Source organism: Betta splendens, chromosome 13 (genome assembly GCF_900634795.4).
Source record: "Betta splendens chromosome 13, fBetSpl5.4, whole genome shotgun sequence".
NCBI lineage: Eukaryota > Metazoa > Chordata > Actinopteri > Anabantiformes > Osphronemidae > Betta > Betta splendens.
Genome location: NC_040893.2, coordinates 439,815 through 447,668, shown reverse-complemented (window position 1 = coordinate 447,668; position 7,854 = coordinate 439,815). Strand labels below are relative to the sequence as shown.

The 7,854-nt window shown below is 40.6% G+C and overlaps 1 long non-coding RNA gene across 1 annotated transcript; it reads right to left on the bottom strand.

The window, feature by feature from the left end:
- Positions 1 to 321: 321 nt before the first annotated feature.
- LOC114868737 (uncharacterized) lies at positions 322 to 7,290 on the bottom strand. The gene is made up of 4 exons (XR_003788060.3): positions 7,134 to 7,290; positions 6,445 to 6,544; positions 4,194 to 4,356; positions 322 to 2,852 (listed from the first exon to the last, which is right to left on the bottom strand). It is a non-coding gene; the product is annotated as an uncharacterized LOC114868737 (long non-coding RNA).
- Between the last annotated feature and the right edge of the window lie 564 nt (positions 7,291 to 7,854).

Sequence of the window (7,854 nt, the reverse complement as noted above, 5' to 3'; positions counted from 1 at the left end):
TTTCTCAATGTTTTGTCCTCTGTACACGTTCGGAACAGTCCTTACATTTTTACAGTGCGTAATCTGACGCAGTGTGATCGCTGTTCGTGTTGTAGATACTGAATTTGCTCAAAGGAAATAAGGGCTGAATAATTCTGCTGCTAATTGCTACGATCTTTTGGCAATAAAATATGAAATGTTGAACCTCTGCGTCCTGTCTTCGGAGTGTTGTTTGCTTAGCTTCGCCTATAAGAAAAATCTCAAATATTATATCAAACGGGATTCGATCCCGCTGCCACTGCAGCAAAAGCACTCGAAGCCACAGTCTTAACCACTGGGCCATCGAGAGATCGCTATGAAGCTCTCCTCCCAATATGTATCTAACATAAATGAAGCCCTAAGTGGACGGTGGAACTCAGATTATCTTGTGACCGCTGTTTCTTGGTGTTACGTTAAATCTAACGGGTTTCATAAGACGTCTACATTTGATAAATTGGTGTCAGCACCTGTTCTCGTTACATCAGCCTTGTCTGTTGTTACTACGTGGTCAGAACACACGTTTAACTCGTCTTTTGTGACGTGTTTTGGTGAACGAGTCACAGTTACTTTCAACGTTGAGAGGAAGAGGAGGAGCCAGCAGCTGTTTACGCCTGGGTTCAGATGCGACACAGGTTGACAGACACAGAACACAGAACAGTTTGTGTTGGCACAGTACAAAGCAGTGCAGTTGGAGTGAGTATGAGGTCATTGCAGGGTTATTGCACAGTAATGGGTATAAGATTTGTACCGGTAACAATATACATGATTGTTTACAGATTTACACAAATGTTGTGCAGAGCAGGTTGCTACATAAACCACTGATACAGTACTAATTGTACAGTCTGACAGCAGCAGGTAGGAAGGATCTACGATATCTCTCCTTTACACAGCGAGGGTGGATCAGTCTGCTACTGAAGCTGCTCTCCAGAGCAGACAGTGAGTCCTCCAGTTGGTCAGAGTCCTGGTCCATGATGGATGTCAGTTTAGCCAGGACCCTTCTCTCACCCACCTCCTGCACCGTGTCCAGAGTGCAGCCCAGGACAGAGCTGGACTTGTTGATGATCCTGTCCAGTCTCTTCCTGTCCCTCACTGTGATGCTGCTGCTCCAGCAGACCACACCGTACAGGATGGCCAATGCATTTTCATTCTTTAATGAACTATGCACATTTGGCTAAGGTGAAGACTTTATAGTTTATAACAACATACATTAAATTATTTTAGGAGTCCTTCTTGCAAGCAAGTCCAATTAACTGAATGCCCAATTAAATCCTGTACTTATTTACAGGCAATATCATTCATGTGTCTGCTGCTCAGATTACACTGTGCAGGTAAAGAGACACAAAATAACAGCACCTCTTGGTGCACTTCCTTTGTAGAAAGCAAGCACAACTTACTCTTCACACACCCCACAAAGCACTGCTCATTGATGGTCATTCCCACACACAATCCCCTAACTCGCGGTGTACCACACAAAACAGAAGAATAGGAGTGACCCCTAATGATGAACAATTTTTTGATGAGGCTCTTCTTGTTGACATTAGAGACTAATCTTTGCGTTTAATTTCAAAATTTTTATATTTTAATGTTATTTTTAATCACAGAATGCTCTAAAATAAAAATAAAAATTATAAACTCATATTTTAAGCATGCATGTGCTTAATATAAGCATGTTCTTAAAACTTTTAGCTTTATTTTATTATCTTGTTTTATTATCTACAGCACTTGGTGAATATGTTCTTACATAGCCAAGGAAGGGGCTATTTTCAGTTCTATTTTACTGTTTACACATTGTCAGTGAGTATCAGTCATCTACTACTTTTGACTATTCCAAGTCATCAGTGATTGGCTGAAGTCACTTTGAATGTATTGTTGGTGGGAAAACACGGGCGGGTAAAAATTTGCATAGACCAAACGAGACGCGTCTCGTGACGCGTCTCGAAAACAACCAAGACGCGTCTCGCGTCTCAACCTGACAAAACGCGTTTTAAAAACGCCATTCTAGTGACCCTTGGGGCCCGCCGCACGCACACATACATGTTTTTCCTCCCACGTGAGGACCACCAGACTAGCAGGTTACACATGGGGACGTCATGTTTCTAGATGTAATAAAGGCATTATAAAAGCATAGTCATAATCTACAATTTTTTTAAATGCAAAAAATTAACTTTGGTACCAAAATATGTCAACTTTACAATGCTGACTTTTTGTCAGGTTTTTCCATCCATGTGGGGACACTACTATTATTTGTTATCACGAACAACCACCAGGGGGCAACGGTGTGTGTTTACCTGCAGGGGATTAATGTATGCAAGTTTAAAACATTAAAAGTGTGCATAATCGCTTTTTATTTGGCTAAAAATAATACAGTACATATAGTACTTATTTATGGATACCTGTATTTGACAAAATGTACAATGTACTTCAAGTACTACTACTACTAATTTAACCAATATAGAATTACTTGTTGGTGACATATGCCTAAATCTAGTCAATGAGTCTTTAAAAGGACAAATTCAATGGGGTGACAGTTACGAAAAAGGAAAACAATTTATTAGTAAGAAGTGCAAGATATAATACTGTACAACAAAAAGGCTACAGGTACTCATGTAGAACTGCAAAAAAAAACCCTCTCAGCAGAATTGCAGAAATGTAAACACTTACCTTCTTTTCACAGTCTTGTCTAGAGTGCAATTTTACATAAAATTTAACTCCCTCCCTAGATGTTCCTATTAATAATACAGGGGTTGTCTCGGAGGTTGTCTCAGAGTGCATAAAGCAATGTAGTCCGTCAGAGTAATCTCTTCGGACTTCATCTTAAGTTGTTTGTGATAACCCTGCATAAAGTAGACAAAAATAAGAGCATAAAATGTTAATGTGCAGAAACATGATCCACAATGAGACTAAATTCAGAAAAGGTGACAGGAATACCATTTATCACAAAAAATGAATAATTTATGTGTGGTGGTGGGGCCAAAAAAAGGAGTGAAGTACTACAAATGTAATTTTACATCACATAAAATATAAATTTATGATTGCAATTTACAATCTAGCCACAAGGGTTGCAAGTCAATGACTTCTGTGCCGATCCCAAGCCCGGATAATAAGAAAGGGTTGAGTCAGGAAGGGCATACAACGTAAAACTTGCCAAAAACCACCATGCAAATTGTCCATAAGAATTTAATACCAAATCAGTCAAGGCCTGGGTTAAAAATGACCACCACCAATGCTGTTAACCTACAGGGTGCCAGAGGAAATTGGACTCATGTTAGTCAAAGATGGAGAGGAGGCAAAAGAGTTCGTGGACAAAGAGAGAAAAGGTAGGAGCATAGATCTGAGAATAGGGACAATGACAGGGAAAGGCAGAGAGCTGGCAGACATGATGGAGAGAAGGAAGGTAGATGTACTGTGTGTGCAGCAGATGAGATGGAAGGGCAGAAAAGCAAGTAGTATTCGAGGAGGGTACAAGGAGGATTCTACCATGGTGTGGATTGGAAGGAAAATGGGGTAGTTTGTGAACAATGTCCTAGTGGTGAAAAAAGTCTCAGACAGGGTATTGAGTCTAAAGCTACTAGGCAGAAGTTGAGACAGGCTTTGGGTGGTCAGGAAGAAGTTCCAAATGACAGGGAAACTATAGCAGAGGTTATCAGGGAAACAGGTACAAATGTGCTGGGTGTGTCATCTGAAAGTAGAAAGGAGAGAAAGACACTTGGTGGTGGAATACTGCATCCAGAAGAAGAGGTTGGCTAAAAGGACGTGGGATGTAGAAAAGACTGAGGAAAGTAGAAAGGAGTAGAAGGAAGCGCAGCACAGAGTGAAGAGGGAGGCCGAAGAGCAAAGGCCGAACAGAAAGCTTACGGTGAGCTTTATGTCAGGTTAGACATGAAGGAAAGAGAGACGGACAGGTTCGCTAGACTGAGAGATAGAGATGGGAAGGATGTGCAACAGATAAGGGTGATTAAAGACAGAGATGGAAAAGGGGCTAATAACACAGGAGAGTGTGCAGAGAAGATGGAAGGAGGATTTTGAGGAGCTGATGAATGAGGAAAATGACAGGAAAAGAAGGGAGGAAGATTTGGATGTTGCAGAGCAGGAAATAGCAAAGATTAGAAAGGACGAGGTGAGGAAGGGTCTGAAAAGGATGAAGAGTGGAAAGGCTGTTGGTCCTGATGACGTACCTGTGGAGGTGTGGAAGTGTCTAGGAGAGGCAGCAGTGAAGTTTCTAACCAGCTTGTTCAACAGAGGGTGAGAAGAATTAAGCAGAAGCGTTCTTTTGCCAATCTTCAAGAACAAGGGTGACATGCAGAACTGCAGCAACTACAGAGGAATAAAGTTGATGAGCTGTGGGAAAGAGCAGTAGAAGCCAGGCTTAGGAAGAAGGTGGAGATTTGTGAGCAGCAGTATGGTTTTATGCCCTGTAAGAGCACCACTGATGCCATTTTTGCTTTAAGAATGTTGATGGAAAAGTACAGAGATGGTCAGTAGGAGTTGTATTGTGTCTGGATTTAGAGAAGGCGTATGACAGGGTGCCGAGGGAGGAGCTGTGGTACTGTTTGAGGTTGTCGGGCGTGGCACAGAAGTACGTCAGAGTAGTCCCGGTCATGAATGAGAGGAGTATGACGGTGGTGAGATGTGCCATAGGTCAGACAGAGGAGTTCAAGGTGGAGGTGGGACTACACCAAGGATCAGCTTTGAGTCCCTTATTGTTTGCTATGCTGATGGACAGGCTGACAGAGAGGTCAGACAGGAATCTCCCTGGACAATGATGTTTGCGGATGACATTGTGATCTGCAGTGACAGTAGAGAGCAGCTGGAGGAACAGCTTGAGAGGTGGAGGTTTGCTCCAAAAGAGGAAAGAGGAGGCATGAAAGTCAGTCGTAGTAAGACAGAATACATATGTCTAAATGGGTAGAAAAGTGAGGTTACAGGGGGCTGAGGTGAAGAAGGTGCGGGAGTTTTAGTACCTGGAGTCAACAGTTCAGTATGATGGAGAGTGTGGAAAAGAGGTGAAGAGGGTGCAGGTGGGTTGGAGCGGGTGCAGGAAAGTGTCAGGAGCGTTGTGTGACAGAAGAGTGTCAGCAAGACTCAAAGGCAAGGTTTACAAGACAGTGGTGAGAGCAGCTCTGCTCTATGGGTTAGAGACGTTAGCAATGAGAAAGAGAAAAGAAGCAGAGATGGAGGCAGCAGAAATGAAGATGTTGAGGTTCTCCTTAGGAGTAAAGAGGTTAGACAGAATCAGGAACCAGCTCATCAGAGGGACAGCTCACGTTGCCTGCGTTAGAAAACAAATTCAGAGAGGCCAGACTGAGGTGGTTTGGATATGTGCAGAGGAGGGAGAGTGAATATATTGGTAGAAGGATACTAGAGATGGAGCTGCCAGGCAAGAGGGTGAGAGGACGACCAAGGAGGAGATACATGGATGTGCTAACAGAGGACATGATGTTGGCTGGTGTGAGTGTAGAAAATGCCCAGGATAGAATGAGATGGAAAAAGATGATTCACTGTGGCGACCCGATCAGAAAAGCAGAAAGAGAAAGAAGAATAATTGCAAATTACAGCTAAACAGATATAGGAGACTATTCTGTTCTGTCGTTGAATGCCTCACTAGTTCTACTACTTTAAGTAATGGCCATGCTGGCAGTAGGTCTGCTATTGACGAGAAAACATATCTAATGTCTGGCAAATAGTACACAGTCTGAGAGCACTAGGATGTTATTAAAGTGTGAGCCCCCATGAAAATACCAAGAGACATGGAGTGTTTGTTACTGTTGTTTTGATAACCCACACACGCAAAGTGTAATACAGTATACAGTCATGTCCATACATATTGTGACATCGACACAATTCCAACATTTGGCACTATACACCACCACAATGGATTTGAAATGAAATAAACAAGATGTGCTTCAACTGCAGACTGTCAGCCTTAGTTTAAGGGTGTTTCAATTAAAAAAACATCAGAGAGATAGCAAAAAATATTAGGCGTGGCCAAAAAAACTATTTGGAACATTCTTAAAAAGAAGGAACGCAGTCAATTACAGACTGCGAAGGATTTGTAATCCAGTGTTAAAAAGAGAACGTTTGATTTATAATTATTATTATTGTCCCATTACTTGTGCATTACTCACTTAAAAAGTGGGGGGCATGTATGCAAACTGTTAATAATAATAATTCCTACACTGTTCACCTGATTTTAATGTAAATACCTTCAAATTAAAGCTGACAGTCTGCAGTTGAAGCACATCTTTGTCCTTGCATTTCAAATCCATTGCGGTGGTGTATAGAGCCAAAAATGTTGGAATTGTGTTGATGTCCCAATATTTATGGACCTGACTATATATTTCCCTCCTTGTCATTTATTTGCAAATGCTCTTATGTTGATCCCAGTACTACAACAACCACCTAGCAATTCACAACTTAGCCACACACCTGATGATTGTGTAGATGAAAGTGAAATTCATGACGCAGCATCTGTGACACCTGTGTCATCCTCATCTGTGTCAATTGCATCACAGTCCACAGCTAGATTCTGTGGAAAACACAAAGCAAATATTAACACAGCACATACACAAGATTAAGTAATCAATATTGCATACAGTGCAATGGGATAAAATACATTTATACTACACAAGTAGCTTTTTCAGTATCAGTTAGTAGGAGACCTCAAATCTGTCCTCTAGGTACATTTCACTTCTATTTGGGGTCTTATTAAGATAATGAGGGAGACTTGAGTTTATCCCCTCCTCACCAGTGAGTCACCTGCAGCTGACTGAATCATTCACCATCCACAACTACTGAATATCTTTTCACTGCAACTAGATGACGTTTTATATGTGACAATGTTTTTTTTGGTTGCTGCATTATTTTATTATTTAAATTAGAATTTTGCATGAAAATTAGTGTCAAAAGAAGCACGGTCAAACCTGGTTGTGCGACACTACAGCATGTGCAGACTAGCTAGCTAGCTAACATTGCTGTTGGCTAAGATGGCCATTGAAGCTACAGTAGTAGAGTTTCAGAACACCTTACTCGAGTTAATATAATGTGCAAACCACATACAAGTGAATTAAACAGCACAATATTATAATGGGAGTTTAGTTTAATAACTCAAAGCTTACCATTTCTGTCGATGCTCGGCAGGCAGCTCCACTCTTCTGTGTCGCATGAATGCTGTCTCTCCGCTCCAAGGGAGCAGGCGTGGCAATCAAAAGGGAGCGCTTGATTTGTGATAAGGCGCACACCAGATTAGGTCCGCACATAGTTATAAATAGCACAACAGAAACCAACGGCTCAAAGGTGTCAAAGAACAAACTGCAAGATTACTGGGCAGTTTCCCGCGCAGTAGTTAATAGGGGGGACATGGTGAAGGTGGGGACTTAAAATGTCAGGATCAGTGTAATATCTACTGTTACTGAGAGTGACTGAAAGCACTATATATATATATATATATATATATATATATATATATATATATATATATATATATATATTATATATATATATATATATATATATATATATATATATATATATATATATATATATTTCGCTAACTAAAAAACAATATTATATAACTGAACTACAGTTGAAAAAATAAATAAACAGAATGTAGATTTTAAAAATCCCTATATAAAAATTATGTTTTCATGAATACAGATATTTTTTAGCTTCAAAATACTAAATGTCCACTAAACTCTAATACAAAAGGCTACACTGTACACACCCACTAGACTGAAAGGGAGCCCACTAAGTGGCAGGAAAACTGAGCAGACCAAATTCCTTACAGGGAAAAAGTATTAACTTCACTAAATAAACTTTATATTAATGCCACCTTAATTT